We start from the raw sequence: 17,554 nt of genomic DNA on the forward strand, positions 1-17,554 counted from the left end.
AAGACATGTCTTAGTTTCCTGGCTGCTATGACAAATATCCCACAATGGGTTGGCTTAAACAATACGAGTTGCTTTCTGCCCGAGGACTGCAGCATTCTGGGTGCTGGCTTGGTGGCAATCCTTGTGTCCCTTGGCTTTCCCATCACATGGCAATATCTTCTCCTTTCACTTCTGGGTTCCCTTGACTTCCGGCTTCTAGTTCCTCCCAGCTTCCAGTTCCTCCCTGTGGCTTTCTCTACTTATGTCTGAATTTATTTTGCTTTTAAAAGACTCCGGTAATCAGATTAGGATCCATTCTTATTCAGTTGGGCCACACCTTAACTAAAATAGCATCTTCAAGAGATCCTTTTTTTACAGTGAGTTCATACCTATAGAAATGCAGATTAAGATTAAGAACATGTGGTTTTGGGGGTACATCATTCAATCTTCCACAAGGCATATTGTGAAGTTGTGTTACAAACCCAAGAAAAATCAGATTGGAAGGGAATAGCAACTAGGGGATAGCCCTGGCTTGATTGGGAACTCAGCCTCATCCAGATGCCAAGTACCTAATTGGCATTTGAGTGATTTATTAGTTTTGCTGGAAAAATATCCTAAATATATTTAGTAACAATGTATTGCCCTAGTGGAAAGTGATACTTATCTTATGAGGACACTGATCTAAACTTTAGAATCAGTAAGAGCAAAAGGGCAGAATCATGTCTTTCTAAAAGTGAAGTAAAGAAAAATCATGGAAATAGCCAAGAAGACAGGAAAGATGTTGCCAGACTATACAAACAATATTGGAAGGGGAAAACGAGAAGGCACTCTCTTCTAATTTGAACTTCAGGGGTCTTTTTTGCTTTCTCAGAAGAACCTGAGCCTTTGTTATCTAGTATTAGAGTAAGCACATAAAGATGGTTGGACTTTTACATCAAGACAGTCTGGGTTCAGTCAGGATTAGAGTAATGAAGCACTGACTAGTAAGAAGAACTCTAAAGAATATAGGAAGAGCAGATGAAGAAGCAGACACCTCCCCTGGGGCTGAGATAGAGCACCCAAAGAAGAGTCTCTGCCAGGGCTGAGATGCAGACCTTGTTGGAGAAGGCACAGAGAAGTCGCTAGGGTATTAGTGGAACTTGTTGGAAACCAGCCCTCCAGAACTTACCAGAAGTATGTCCCCCTAGGGCTCTGGGGAGAGCTGTCTCACTCAGGGCACTCTGTCACAAAACCCCTGAGGGGAATGCTGGGGAAATCTGCTGGCTGCCGGGGGCTGCTGGAGCACTTCACTGTTAGCACAGCAGAACCACGAAGCAAAACCCTTTCCTCCTGCAGTGTCTCTCTTCAGACAAAGCTTCAGGGCTAGTAGGCAAAGGGAAGATGTGTAAAGGGACCAGACCCATTTCCACAGAGCAGACAAAAGGGGAATTTGGAGCTGTGAGGCAATAAATTGATAATTGGTACAAGCTCCACACAAGAATCTCCGTAGGCAGAGCAAATACTTCAGATGCTTCTCACTCGCAGAATGTTAATGGAAATGCAGGTGCCCAAATGACTTATGGAAGAATTGCCCAATTTTTTTTTTATTGAGTTGCAATTCTTATATTCTGGGTACAACTCAGTTGTCAGATACATGTATTGAAAATGCTTTCTTCCAGTCTGCACCTTGCCTTTTTAGTTTCTTAATGGTATTTTTTGATGTGCAGAAGTCTCCAGATTTTATCTGGAAGCAGTATAAATAAAGTTTGTATTTACTTCTATTTTATGTTCTTCCCTTTATATTAATTGGAGTCACAGTCTAAGCTGTTATAACAAAGAGGCTTTAACATTCAATTACTTAATTAAGATGCAAGTTCATTTTTCTCACATGTAACAGTTCAGATGAGCAAATTGGCTTCAAAGATTGTTCTTGTCCTATCATCACCATTTCAGCTACCAAGAGGAAAGAGAAAGAAACCAGCACATGCAACTTGGTCTTTAGGGAAATAACCCAAATAATTCCACTCCTGTGTCATTTACCCAGACATAGTCACATGGCCACATGTAACCAGAAAGGATGCTGAGAAATATTATCTTACTTGATAGGGAGCCGTGTACCCAGATGAAACTGGGTGTGTGTGTGTGTATAATAAAAAGACAGAATAAATGATTATTTGGGGACATCTTGATGACATCTTTGAGGTATTAACATACCATATTTTTTTTTTTGTTATAAATACTCTGAAGTTTTCTTTTTTGTCCCTAAGTCTGTTCTGAATTTCTTTGAGGCTTTAAAGTAATATGATTGAGAATTTTACTATGAGAGAATTACTTAAAATTGTTTTTAATCTTGTTGTAAGTTAATTGCTTCTCTAAACAAAGTATACAGGGTGTTTTTTTTTCTTTTCAGTTTTCTTATAGCTATAAGAAATCCATCAGTTACAGACTTTTTATGCACTAACATAATCATGATAGATATCCTTCAGAGTTAAGTTGTTCTATCATTTATATTGTTTTATCCATTTGAAATGGCACTATTTTAAATGCTTTTGGACTTAAAATTTATAGTTGCAGTCCTCACACTGTTCAGAGGAAGCAAGTAGCTGCTAACGTTTTCTTTGGTGTTTTATCTTAAAGGCTTTTCTGTTTGCTAAAGCTGCCAGAATGCAGTATACCAGAAATGGGTTGGCTTTTAACAATGGGGGTTTATTACATTACAAGTTACAATTCTAAGGCTGTGAAAATGTCCAAATTAAGGCATCAACAAGAGGATACCTTCTCTGAAGAAAGGCTGCTGGCATCTGGGGTTCCTCTGTCACATGGGAAGGCACATGGAGATATCTGCTGGTCCTTCTCTCCTGGGTTCTGGTTTCATTGGTTTTCTCCCCCAGTTCCTGTGGGTCCTCCTTGCTTCTCTGGTCATTTCTCTCCTCTGCTTTCTGTCTATGTGTTTCTGCCCTTTCTCCTCTCAAAGGACTCCAGTCAAGGATTAAGACCCACCTTGAATGGGCTGGGTCACATCTCAATTGAAACAACCTAATCAAAAGGTCCCACCCACAATAGATCTGCTCCCATAAGAATGGATTAAAAGAACATGGCCTTTTCTGGGGTACATACAGTTCCAAACTTGCACAAAGGCATAATCAGTATTTCTTTTTAACACAGACTAATGTAAGTAAACATGTTTACCTGCACCAAATTTTAAGAATTGTTGTACAACTAATAAAAATAAAGTTGTTTGTAGTTAATTACATTAGGCAGCATTTTTGGCTGTAATATCATTCCTGATTGTTCAAAAACCTGTCTAGCCACAGTAAGCTTTCTATCTATTCATTCAACAATTATTTAGAACTTGTGTGACAAGCTTTGGGTATACAGAAGTGAACGAGACAGAGAAGGTCCTCTTTTTTCTGGAGCTTACTTTCTCTTCACCAGAGAACTCTGGCCCAGCTAAAGTCTAGCTGGTCACCCAATCTCCAGAAGCCCTTATCAACAATCACATCCTTCAACCATAATAATACTCCAAGATTAACATCAATTCAGGAGAATTTTTCTTTCACTCTGTCACTCAGGAATATGCTTTTACTTCAATTTGACTCATATCTGAGAGATATTTTCTGTTCTATAGAGATATTTTTTATCATCACTCTTCTCCATCTGAGAGATATTTTCTGTAGAGATGTTTTCTAAGCTGATGTGGAGTTTACAGTAGGGATCAGATAGATAGTTACCAGAAGCTGTCCAAAGCCTCAGTCTGACTTGGAGTTCTCACCTCAGCAAAAGTTCAAGTGCCACATTTTTAAGTACTTTACAAAAATGTTGTTTCAAATAGCGATAAACTCAAGGCCCAGTTATTTTTATTTTATCAGTCATAAGATCAAATTTGATGGTCTTCCTCTTTGGAAGTGGCCCAGCAGGCTGTGTCCACCCTGTTGAGTTCTGCATCCATGAGGTTAGAAAGTAATGAGTCATAAAAACTTACACTAGTTAGATTTTCTTCCTGCAAACTAATAGCAGCTGTAGTTGAAAATAGGGTTTAAAAATTGCATAGCATTAGCAGGTGGGAAAACACAGCTGGGGCTGTTATGTCACCATCATTACTACTGCTTCCCCAAAGTAAAAAGAAATAACATCAGAAAAATTTCTTGCAAATATCTCTTATTAAAAAATAACTGCAGCTATTTCTGTGCTTAGAGAATGTACAAGGGATGAGAAAGGGACTTTGAGCAGCTGAAGGGAAAAAAGGGAACTGAGAATGGCCAAAGAGTAAGTAAATACAAGTGGAGATGCTGAAGAGTTTTCAACAGAGTTTGTTTTTAAACGGCTGGAAGAGCCTAGAGTTCGTCCAAATAAATAGAGTTTAATGTGGGGAGTCATTGGGCTTCTTGGACTGTCCCCAAAGAGGATGACTCACAGTCTAGGGCCCTGAATGACAGATTCATTGTTGTAAATATTCAGGATTATTCTAGAGCAGTAATTCATAGGACTTTTAAAAATCAAGGTTCTCTCTCCATCTTATTATTTTGAAACACTCTCCATCTGAGTATTTATTGATACATTGCAATACTTAGCACAGCATAAATTTATGGTTCTTTTCACTGTGTAGGTAATGTGTCTTGTCATCTACCAAGCTCCTTTTAAGACTGTGTCAGAGAGGCCAGAAGCTTCTTTTGCAGTAAGCAAGAAAAAGTCAAGCAGTCCTGAGTGCCACTGTCAGATGTGAAACTTAGGCAGAGCGGTAGCAAAATCAGGAGAGAAAACAAGAAGGAAAAGGGACAAATGAATGCCTCTTGCCAGCAGGAGATCAGAGGCTAAGCTTTTTTTTTTTTTTCAAGAGAATTTCTGTTCACAAACACTACAGTCTGCCCATCCCTCCTTGGTTACGGAAGGGAGTTCCTGCGTCTCCATTCCATCTTTAGAAGAAAATCTTAAGAACAGGAACTTCAGCTATATTTAAGGTTTGGAAAACTGAATTGGAGCTATCAGTTTCTCCTAAAGGAGAGTGGGGAAGATGCTAGGTATATCAATCAGAGTTTGGGGTTGTAGGCAACAGAGTCTACCCATTTCTCGCTATCTTAAACACAGGACTTTATTGGAGGTAACTGGGACTTGCAGCGTCACAGCATGGAAGGAAGGCTGGTGGACCAGACTTGGAAGACAGTAGAAACCAAGGGAATCAGGAAGGCCAAGAAGCAGAAAGATGGCCATCTTTTCAGCAACAGCCTAGTCAGGACATTGCCATTATCAGCTCCAGGTTCAAAGTCCTGAAAAAAGCATCCAACTGGCCAAGCCTAGGCAATCCCATGTCCTGACTGCCAGCAGGTGGAGAATTATCTGGCCTTGGCTCTCAGAGTGGGAAAGGCCCTTTAATTCCACATATGTAGCACTTTCACCTGCCTTGCATGAGGGCTGGGCACGGGGCTGCCTCCAAAATGACATGTCTCATGTACTGGAGCCAGGGAAAGGTGACTCTACTGGATGCCAGAAGTACTGGCCACAGGTTAGCACAGGCTTGTGGTCTTCGGAGCAGCTGCTGAGAAGCCAAGAGAATATGATTTATGTATTGTTAATAGACTGAGTGGCATACAGGGTTAGGAGAATGCCTGTCCCAGCTCTCTTAACCTCATTTCTCCCTCTGTTTCAACTCTGTCCTCATCTTGAGAGAAGATGAGGGGATGATGGAGAGGCTGTCTGGAGGGACAGACTGGGTTATTATGGTCCACCACCTAGTGTTGAAATTTTGGCTTAAGTGTCTATTAAACACCCTTATACTCAATGGCTGTCATGTAGGAGAGCCTTCGAAAGAGATTTCTTTCTTCTTAACATGCTATTTTTTTTTCCTCCTGAAAGTCATGGACTTTAAAATCTTGCTGAAGTCTGAAACTGAAAATAGTCTTTACTTCATTTTTAAAAAAAATTTTTTCTGTGTTCATGAACACAAGATTGAATCAGGTAATATATGGGAGTTAAAGCTTAAGCTCTGTAAATGACCTAATAAGCTCTAGAATGAAGTTCACTATGGGCCATGTGTTAAAAGGTAAAAGATAAAACGGTGAACCTGAGAAGGAAGCTTTTTAACTTTTCTTTGTGGGGTATAATTGAGATATATATAGTTTATACCATATAATTTGTCCATCGAGAGTTTACATTCAATGGGTTTTGGTGTATTCACAATTGTGCATCCATTGAACATTTCAAAAGAAACTTGTCTCATTGGCAGTCACCCCCATGTGTCCCCAACTCCCTCCTCCTCACCTGCACTAAGGAACTACTAACCTACTTTCTGTCTCTATATATTTCCCTATTCTGGACATTTTCTATAAATGGAATCACACAATTTGGGACCTTTTGTGTCTGGCTTCTTTCACTTAGCATAATGTTTTTTTTTTTGTTTTTTTTGTTTTTTTTAATCATCATTTTATTGAGATATATTCACATACCACGCAGTCATACAAAACAAATTGTACTTTCGATTGTTTACAGTACCATTACATAGTTGTACATTCATCACCTAAATCAATCCCTGACACCTTCATTAGCACACACACAAAAATAACAAGAATAATAATTAGAGTGAAAAAGAGCAATTGAAGTAAAAAAGAACACTAGGTACCTTTGTCTGTTTGTTTGCTTCCCCTACTTTTCTACACATCGATCCATAAACTAGACAAAGTGGAGTTTGGTCCTTATGGCATTCCCAATCCCACTGTCACCCCTCATAAGCTACATTTTTATACAACTGTCTTCGAGATTCATGGGTTCTGGGTTGTAGTTTAATAGTTTCAGGTATCCACCACCAGCTACCCCAATTCTTTAGAACCTAAAAAAGGTTGTCTAAAGTGTGCGTAAGAGTGCCCACCAGAGTGATCTCTCGGCTCGTTTTGGAATCTCTCTGCCACTGAAGCTTATTTCATTTCCTTTCACATCCCCCTTTTGGTCAAGAAGATGTTCTCCATCCCACGATGCCGGGTCTACATTCCTCCCCGGGAGTCATATTCCACGTTGCCAGGGAGATTCACTTCCCTGGGTGTCTGATCCCACGTAGGGGGGAGGGCAGTGATTTCACCTTTCAAGTTGGCTTAGCCAGAGAGAGAGGGCCACATCTGAGCAACAAAGAGGCATTCAGGAGGAGACTCTTAGGCACAAATACAGGGAGGCCTAGCCTCTCCTTTGCCGCAACCGTCTTCCCAAGGGTAAAACTTATGGTAGAGGGCTCAACCCATCAAACCACCAGTCCCCTATGTCTGTGGTCATGTTAGCAACCATGGAGGTGGGGTAGGCGAATACCCCTGCATTCTCCACAGGCTCCTCAAGGGGGCACTACATCGTTTTGTTTTGTTTTTTTTTTTCCTTGTTTGTCTTTTTTCTTTTTTTTTTTTTTTTAACTTTCCCTTCTTTTTTCAAATCAACTGTATGAAAAAAAAAGTTAAAAAGAAAACAAACATACAATAAAAGAACATTTCAAAGAGACCATAGCAAGGGAGTAAGAAAAAGACAACTAACCTAAGATAACTGCTTAACTTCCAACATGTTCCTACTTTACCCCAAGAAAGTTACATACTATAGCAACATTTCAGTGAACTTGTTCCTACTACATCCATCAGAAATTAACAGACCATAGTCATTTCTGGGCATCCCCAGAACGTTAAATAGCTTATCTGTTCTTCTTGGATTATTGTTCCCCCTTCCTTAATTGCTCTCTACTGCTAGTTCCCCTACATTCTACATTATAAACCATTTGTTTTACATTTTTCAAAGTTCACATTAGTGGTAGCATATAATATTTCTCTTTTTGTGCCTGGCTTATTTCGCTCAGCATTATGTCTTCAAGGTTCATCCATGTTGTCATATGTTTCACCAGATCGTTCCTTCTTACTGCCGCGTAGTATTCCATCGTGTGTATATACCACATTTTATTTATCCACTCATCTGTTGAAGGACATTTGGGTTGTTTCCATCTCTTGGCAATTGTGAATAATGCTGCTATGAACATTGGCGTGCAGATATCTGTTCGTGTCACTGCTTTCCGATCTTCCGGGTATATACCGAGAAGTGCAATCGCTGGATCGAATGGTAGCTCTATCTCTAGTTTTCTAAGGAACTGCCAGACTGACTTCCAGAGTGGCTGAACCATTATACAGTCCCACCAACAATGAATAAGAGTTCCAATTTCTCCACATCCCCTCCAGCATTTGTAGTTTCCTGTTTGTTTAATGGCAGCCATTCTAACCGGTGTTAGATGGTATCTCATTGTGGTCTTAATTTGCATCTCTCTAATAGCTAGTGAAGCTGAACATTTTTTCATGTGTTTCTTGGCCATTTGTATTTCCTCTTCAGAGAACTGTCTTTTCATATCTTTTGCCCATTTTATAATTGGGCTGTCTGTACTATTGTCATTGAGTTGTAGGATTTCTTTATATATGCAAGATATCAGTCTTTTGTCAGATACATGGTTTCCAAAAATTTTTTCCCATTGAGTTGGCTGCCTCTTTACCTTTTTGAGAAATTCCTTTGAGGTGCAGAAACTTCTAAGCTTGAGGAGTTCCCATTTATCTATTTTCTCTTTTGTTGCTTGTGCTTTGGGTGTAAAGTCTAGGAAGTGGCCTCCTAATACAAGGTCTTGAAGATGTTTTCCTACATTATCTTCTAGGAGTTTAATGGTACTTTCTTTTATATTGAGATCTTTGGTCCATTTTGAGTTAATTTTTGTGTAGGGGGTGAGGTAGGGGTCCTCTTTCATTCTTTTGGATATGGATATCCAACTCTCCCAGCCCCATTTGTTGAAAAGACCATTATGGCTCAGTTCGGTGACTTTGGGGGCCTTATCAAAGATCAGTCGGCCATAGATCTGAGGGTCTATCTCTGAATTCTCAATTCGATTCCATTGATCTATATGTCTATCTTTGTGCCAGTACCATGCTGTTTTGGCAACTGTGGCTTTATAATAAGCTTCAAAGTCAGGGAGTGTAAGTCCTCCCACTTCGTTTTTCTTTTTTAAAGTGTCTTTAGCAATTCGAGGCATCTTCCCTTTCCAAATAAATTTGATAACTAGCTTTTCCAAGTCTGCAAAGTAGGTTGTTGGAATTTTGATTGGGATTGCATTGAATCTGTAGATGAGTTTGGGTAGAATTGACATCTTAATGACATTTAGCCTTCCTATCCATGAACATGGAATATTTTTCCATCTTTTAAGGTCCCCTTCTATTTCTTTTAGTAGAGTTATGTAGTTTTCTTTGTATAGGTCTTTTACATCTTTGGTTAAGTTTATTCCTAGGTACTTGATTTTTTTAGTTGCTATTGAAAATGGTATCTTTTTCTTGAGTGTCTCTTCAGTTTGTTCATTTCTAGCATATAGAAACATTACTGACTTATGTGCATTAATCTTGTATCCCGCTACTTTGCTAAATTTGTTTATTAGCTCTAGTAGGTGTATCGTTGATTTCTCAGGGTTTTCTAGATATAAGATCATATCATCTGCAAACAATGACAGTTTTACTTCTTCTTTTCCAATTTGGATGCCTTTTATTTCTTTGTCTTGCCGGATTGCCCTGGCTAGCACTTCCAGCACAATGTTGAATAACAGTGGTGACAGCGGGCATCCTTGTCTTGTTCCTGATCTTAGAGGGAAGGCTTTCAGTCTCTCACCATTGAGTACTATGCTGGCTGTGGGTTTTTCATATATGCTCTTTATCATGTTGAGGAAGTTTCCTTCAATTCCTACCTTTTGAAGTGTTTTTATCAAAAACGGATGTTGGATTTTGTCAAATGCTTTTTCAGCATCTATTGAGATGATCAATTGATTTTTCCCTTTCGAGTTTTTAATGTGTTGTAATACATTGATTGTTTTTCTTATGTTGAACCATCCTTGCATGCCTGGAATGAACCCCACTTGGTCATGGTGTATGATTTTTTTAATGTGTCTTTGGATTCGATTTGCAAGTATTTTGTTGAGGATTTTTGCATCTATATTCATTAGGGAGATTGGCCGGTAGTTTTCCTTTTTTGTAGCATCTTTGCCTGGTTTTGGTATTAGATTGATGTTAGCTTCATAAAATGAGTTAGGTAGTGTTCCATTTTTTTCAATGTTTTGAAAGAGTTTGAGTAAGATTGGTGTCAGTTCTTTCTGGAAAGTTTGGTAGAATTCCCCTGTGAAGCCATCTGGCCCTGGGCATTTATTTGTGGGAAGATTTTTGATGACTGATTGGATCTCTTTGCTTGTGATGGGTTGGTTGAGGTCTTCTATTTCTTCTCTGGTCAGTCTAGGTTGTTCATATGTTTCCAGGAAATTGTCCATTTCTTCTACATTATCCAGTTTGTTGCCATACAGTTGTTCATAATATCCTCTTATAATTTTTTTAATTTCTTCAGGATCTGCAGTTATGTTACCTTTTTCATTCATTATTTTGTTTATATGGGTCTTCTCTCTTTTTGATTTTGTCAGTCTAGCTAGGGGCTTGTCAATCTTGTTGATCTTCTCAAAGAACCAACTTTTGGTGATATTTATCCTTTCTGTTGTTTTTTTGTTCTCTATGTCATTTATTTCTGCTTTAATCCTTGTTATTTCTTTTCTTGTACTTGGTTTAGGATTGGTTTGCTGTTCATTTTCTAGCTTCTTCAGTTGATCCATTAGTTCTTTGATTTTGGCTCTTTCTTCCTTTTTAATATATGCGTTTAGTGCTATAAATTTTCCCCTTAGCACTGCTTTTGCTGCATCCCATAGGTTTTGGTATGTTGTGTTCTCATTTTCATTCGTCTCTATATATTTAGCAATTTCTCTTGCTATTTCTTCTTTAACCCACTGATTGTTTAGGAGTGTGTTGTTTAACCTCCAGGTATTTGTGAATTTTCTAAGTCTCTGATGGTTATTGACTTCTAATTGTATTCCATTGTGGTCAGAGAATGTGCTTTGAATAATTTCAATCTTTTTAAATTTATTGAGGCTTGTTTTATGTCCCAGCATATGATCTATTCTGGAGAAAGTTCCGTGAGCACTAGAAAAGTATGTGTATCCTGTTGATTTGGGATGTAATGTTCTGTAGATGTCTGTTAAATCTAATTCATTTATCAGATTGTTTAGGTTTTCAATTTCCTTATTGGTCTTCTGTCTGGTTGATCTATCTATAGGAGAGAGTGATGTGTTGAAGTCTCCCACAATTATTGTGGAAACATCAATTGCTTCCTTTAGTTTTGCCAATGTTTCTCTCATGTATTTTGTGGCACCTTGATTGGGTGCATAGACATTTACGATTGTTATTTTTTCTTGCTGAATTGCCCCTTTTATTAGTATGTAGTGGCCTTCTTTGTCTCTCAAAACATCCCTGCATTTGAAGTCTATTTTATCTGAGATTAATATTGCTACACCTGCTTTCTTTTGGCTGTAGCTTGCATGAAATATTTTTTTCCATCCTTTCACTTTCAGTTTCTTTGTGTCCCTGTGTCTAAGATGAGTCTCTTGTATGCAACATATTGATGGTTCATTTTTTTTGATCCATTCTGCGAATCTATATCTTTTAATTGGGGAGTTTAATCCATTTACATTCAACGTTAAAACCGTGAAGGCATTTCTTGAATCGGCCATCTTATCCTTTGGATTATGTTTGCCATATTTTTCCCTCTCTCTATTAATATCCTTTATTGTACCCATACCGAATGTCTTTAGTACTGAACCTTTCTCCAAGTCTCTCTGTCCTGTCTTTGTTTCTCTGTCTGTAGGGCTCCCTTTAGTATCTCCAGTAGGGCAGGTCTCTTGTTAGCAAATTCTCTCAGCATTTCTTTGTCTGTGAAAAATTTAAGCTCTCCCTCAAATTTGAAGGAGAGCTTTGCTGGATAAAGTATTCTTGGCTGGAAATTCCTCTCACTCAGAATTTTAAATATATCGTGCCACTGCCTTCTTGCCTCCATGGTGGCTGCTGAGTAGTCACTACTTAGTCTTATGCTGTTTCCTTTGTATGTGGTGAATTGCTTTTCTCTTGCTGCTTTCAGAACTTGCTCCTTCTCTTCTATGTTTGACAGTGTGATCAGTATATGTCTCGGCGTGGGTTTTTTTGGATTTATTCTATTTGGAGTTCGCTGAGCATTTATGATTTGTGTATTTATGTTGTTTAGAAGATTTGGGAAGTTTTCCCCAACAATTTCTTTGAATACTCTTCCTAGACCTTTACCCTTTTCTTCCCCTTCTGGGACACCAATGAGTCTTATATTCGGACGTTTCATATTATCTATCATATCCCTGAGGTCCATTTCGAGTTTTTCAATTTTTTTCCCCATTCTTTCTTTTATGTTTTCATTTTCCATTCTGTCATCTTCCAGGTCACTGATTCGTTGTTCAACTTCCTCTAGTCTTGTACTATGAGTGTCCAGAATCTTTTTAATTTGGTCAACAGTTTCTTTAATTTCCATAAGATCATCCATTTTTTTATTTAGTCTTGCAATGTCTTCTTTATGCTCTTCTAGGGTCTTCTTGATTTCCTTCATATCTCGTACTAGGGTCTCATTGTTCATCTTTAGTTCTTTGAGTAGCTGCTCTAGGTGTGTCTCTTCTGGTCTTTTGATTTGGGTGCTTGGGCTTGGGTTATCCATATCGTCTGGTTTTTTCATATGCTTTATAATTTTCTGTTGTTTTTGGCCTCGTGGCATTTGCTGACCTTGATAGGGTTCTTTTAGGGTTTGTAGACCAGTTGAAGTCCTTATCTCTAATTTATCAGATCTACAGCTTCGTGGAGTACACTTTCTCTAACTAACCAGCAGGTGGCGTCCACGAGCCACCTGTTCTCCACAAGCCAGATCTCCCCTGCTTAGCCTTTTTGGTGAGTGGGGGAGTGAGTCTTGTGGGGCCCAATTGGTGTCCCAAGCTTGCGTGTGTAGTTGGTGTTGCCTGCCCTGTATGTGGGGCGTGTTTCTGGGCAGTCGGGGAGGGGGGGGTGGCCCTAACAATCAAATCTCCCTGATGATCCTAGAGTTTTAAAGCTACTGCAATAGTCTAATCCTTCAGTTCAGTCCTGCCACAGTTTGTCTCTGCCACTGACCCACAAGTCTTTGGTATTGGCGTATGGCTCCTGAGACTTGCAAGTGGGCCCCTCTTCCAGGCTGTGCACCCCGGGTCCTCTGTTGAGGGATGACTGTGCTATGTCGCAGGTGAGTGCCGTCCCCCCAGGGCAGTTCTGGGCTGCTGGGCTGTGTTGGGAGGCTCCCAGTCTGCTCAAATGATGGCTGAATGGGGCTCTGTTAATTCACACTGCTCCCCCTTCCCAGCTCTGGGACATTCAGCTGAGGTTGCAGGGAAGGCTAATGTCCACGCCCAGTTTTGTGGTGTGTGCCTGTTATTTGAAGCACTTCCGTCACACTGGGTTGTCTGGGGCAGCTCTGGGCTATGGGGCTGGCGATGGGCAGGAGTGTTTCCTGTCCACCAGGATGGTGGCTGTGAGCGGACACCCCCCTTTTCTTGGGAAGTTGTGTTGTTTAGTGAATTTTCTCAGCCACTGGATTATTGCCTTTTGTCTCAGAGCTCTCTTAGTTCTGCTCTTGACTTGACGTGCCCAAATTTCAATTCTTTGAAGCTTTCTGTATTGAGCTTCTTAGAGTAATTGTTTTAGAAAAAGCAAAAAGGATTTAAAAAAAAAAAAAAAAAAAAAAAAAAAAAACGGCCCTCCTCAGAGATCTAATGGGTTATTGAAATGCTAATAGACAAAGCAACCAGGGCCATTAAGGAAAAGTGCCCAGGGCAGAGAGATCAGCCTTGCTTCGGGATTTGCATATGCGCCTCAAGGCCTGATCTCCGCCCTTCCCCTTTCTGTGTTCACCAGAACTCCAAAAATCCTCTGCTTTTATTTCGGAGTTTTTCGTGTTGTTTTTTTTTCTATGCCTGTCTCCTCTCTGCTGGGCTGGCTGCTCTCAGAGTCTCTGGTGTCTGGCCTCAGTCTATCTATGGTTGGAGTTTGAATCAGTAGAATGAGTTTCCGGTAAGAGCAGCCACTGCAATTCTCCCTTCTCCTTCCTGGAGCTGACAGCCCCTCCTCCCCCGGGACTGAGCCTGGCAGGGAGGGGCGCGGGTCCCCTGGCCGCAAAAACTTACAGATTTCGCTGATCTCAGCAGTTCCACGTTTTCATGAGTGTTGTATGAAGTATGCCCAAAGACAGATTGCTCTGTGGTGTCCAGTCCACGCAGTTCCTGGCTTTTTACCTACTTTCCTGGAGGAGTAACTAAAACATACAGCTCACCAGTCTGCCATCTTGCCCCGCCCGCATAATGTTTTTAAGGTTCATCCATATTGTATCATAATCCATACGTTTGTTGCTTTTTGTTTTTGTTTTTTTCTTTTAGTAATAAAAATTTATTGAGAATTCCTGGAATGCTGGTTATCTCCTCCCAACCTTGAGAGAAGGAACCAACACTCTAGGAAATCACTGAAAAATCACACACCATCCTAACACCCCTGACCAACACAGGGAAGAGGAAAGTCATCCCCCAGGAAAGGGCCAGTCTTTCTTCATCCAAGAGGGGTGGGAAGACAAATACATAGAAGGCCATCACCTGATACTGGGGATGGGGTGAGGTACCCTGGACCCCTAGTTGGCTCCTTGACAAGCAGAGGAGAAGCAGATTCACAGCCTCTTTGGGTTTGGAGTTCTTGGTTACCAGACTCATGATGAGGCTTTTGCATGCCCAGGTGAAACTCTCATCCTGTAGGTTCAGCACAAGGTTGTCAGGAGTAAAATGGATATGGTTCTGTGATTTGTCAATAGTCTTGGAGATGTTCTGGGCTGCCTGGATCTTGGGCTTTCTATGGTTGCTTTCATTGCTTTCTATGGTTGAATAATACTCCATTGTAGGTATATACCACACTTTGTTTACTCATTCATCAGTTGATGGGTATTTGGTTTGTTTCCTTTTTTGGGCTATAATAAATAATGATGCAATTAGTATTTATGTACAGTTTTTTTGTGTGTGGTCGCATGTTTTCAATTCCCTTGTGTATATAACTAGGAGTGGAATTGCCAGATCATATGGTAACACTTTAACGTTTTGAGGAGCTGGCAGATTATTTTCCAAAGTGACTGCACCATTTACATTTATATTCCGACCAGCAGTGTATGAGGGTTCCCATTTCTCTACATCCTAAGCAATACTTGTTATTGTTCGTCGTTTTTATTATAGCCATCCCAGTAGGTATAAAGTGGTATTGCACTGTGGTTTTAATTTGTGTTTTCCTGATGGCTAATGATGTCAAACCTCTTTTCGTGTGCTTATTGACCATTCATTTATCTTCGGAGAAATGTCTATTCAGGTCTTTTGCCCATTTTTCTGTTGGGTTATTTGTCTTTTTGTTGAGTTGTCAGAATTCTTTATATGTTCTAAATATACATCCTTTATCAGTATATGATTTGCAAATCTTCTCTCCCATTCTGTAGGTTGCCTTTTCATTTCCTTGATGGTATCCATTGAATCACAAAATGTTTTAATTTTTATGAAGTCCAGTTTATCCAGTTTTCCTTTTTATTTGTGCTTTGGATGGCATATCTAAGAAGGCTTTGCCTCATCCAAGTTCACAAAGATTTACTCCTGTGTTTTCTTCTATGAGTTTATAGTTTTAGGTCTTACATTTAGATCTTTGATTCATTTTGAGTTAATTTTTATGTATAGTGTGAGGAAGAGGTTCTTGACTTTTTTGAAGCAGCAATAATTGATGTTTGGTGACAAAAGACATAGAGTGAAAAATATAGATATATTTTTTCTTAGTTTGAAAACATTTTCCAAGGAGCCACCCTGAACTTCTGAGTTCCTTCTGCTTCCCTTTAAATATTTTCAGTTTCTGGATATTAAAGTTACTATAGTTTTCAACAGATCCTGATTCATTGCTTATGTATAACAGTTTAGTGTGATAACCCTACAAAACCATTGTACACTCTTTGATTAGTTATATTTGATGCAGGACAAAAATCATCTGTACTGCCTGGAGTTGCATTTCAGGGGTGAGCAAACTATTTTGTATAATAGTTATTACACATTTTTCCTACTATTTGTTCCCTGAGCCCTACCTAGGCTATTAAAATTTGGAGCTAGTAAGGTAACAAACATGCTGAGGCAATTTTCTAGTTAAAAATATGTTTGCCATTGCAGGCCTACCAAGTTCTGGTGCAGTTAAGGACACAGGCCTGGTACAACTTTTGTCCATTACAGAGAATTCCTAAGGCCTGGGTTGGTCTCTAAGTTCTGTAGAAAGTTTGCATTTAAGCTGGAGTGTGATTCAAAGACTTGAGCCTATTCTGGTTCTGAGTTATATCTAGGTGTGCCCTTCAAAGCAGATGTCCTCTCTTAATTTCCTCTTTTGGTCACTTTTGTCAGATGGCCCAGGCAACCAGGCTTGAATCCTCAATTACCTTATCAAGTACACCACCAGAGTTTGTTAATTCTTCCTTCCTAATAACTTTTTCATCAGTTTTCACTGCCCCCTCCCTAGTCTAGATCCCCATCAGTCCCAGTGTAAAGCTGCCTGAAGTTCAGGATCATCCCTTTCCTTTTTGTAGCCTCAAACCCTAATAAAGAGGAAGTGTTCAATAAACCTTTGTTTACTCATATTTACTCCACCATATTTGCTAAACTTTGTAAATGGGACTTACCCCCATCTCAGGGTAGAAATTGTAGTGCAGGGCTTGTACACAAAAAAGAAGACAGCCTTTCTCCAAAGAAACTGCCCTGTAGATGTTGATGTGACTGGACTAGGGATGAACCTTTCTATAAACAGTGGATATGATGAGGCAAAATAAAGTTTTTGGAATTGTCATGTATAAATGATAAGATTTTACAAAGATGAGTTCATCATGATCTTCAAGATCTGACCACTTTATTGTTGAAAGAAACTAACAGTAGGAAACCTTTCTAAAATATCTGACTATTTTATTCCTCTGCATAATACTCTTCAGTGGATTCCATTAGCCAAAGTCCAAGCTCCTTAGCATGGAATACAAGCCCTAATCCTACCTGTCCCATCAACCAAACTGGGACACTTTTGAAAGGGAAAGGGAAAGCTATTAATAATTATGCCAGGACAATAAACCAGGACTGTCTGGGCACTGACTTATAACCCACCATTCCAAATCTTATATTATTATGCTATAGTAGTACCAAGCTTCTTATAGTTTTCCATGTACACCATGTTATTTCCAAATTAATAGATTTTTTAAAAATACAATTTTATTGAGATATATTCATATACCAGATAATCATCCAAAGTATAGTCAGTTGTTCACAGTATCTTCATATAGTTGTGCATTCATCCCCACAATCAATTTTTAAACATTTTCATTACTCCAAAATAAAATAAATTAAGAGATTTTTATAGAGTTGTTTTGACCACCCTGTTGTGAATCTGAGGACATTTGACCCCTTTCTCAGTTTAAACACCAAAGGATGAAATCAAAACACCCTCAAGGGCAAAATGACAAGATCAAAATGTCACAGCCCAAAAAATGAGATGAAAACATCTAATTCTGTATTAGTCTATGCTTCTGATTACTTGAACATAGTATATTTTCTCCTTACAACAACTATTCCTTCCTTCCCATTTTTCTTCTTTTCTCTGGTTTATTTCTACTTACC

At 39.3% G+C, this 17,554-nt stretch overlaps 1 protein-coding gene across 1 annotated transcript in view; it reads left to right on the forward strand.

Moving 5' to 3' along the window:
* The window catches only part of CERS3 (ceramide synthase 3), a 163,276-nt gene that overhangs the window by 34,495 nt on the left and 111,227 nt on the right, over window positions 1–17,554 (forward strand). The gene's annotated exons all lie outside the window — the stretch shown is intronic.

Source organism: Choloepus didactylus, chromosome 4, assembly GCF_015220235.1.
Source record: "Choloepus didactylus isolate mChoDid1 chromosome 4, mChoDid1.pri, whole genome shotgun sequence".
In the NCBI taxonomy this organism is placed as follows: Eukaryota; Metazoa; Chordata; class Mammalia; order Pilosa; family Megalonychidae; genus Choloepus; species Choloepus didactylus.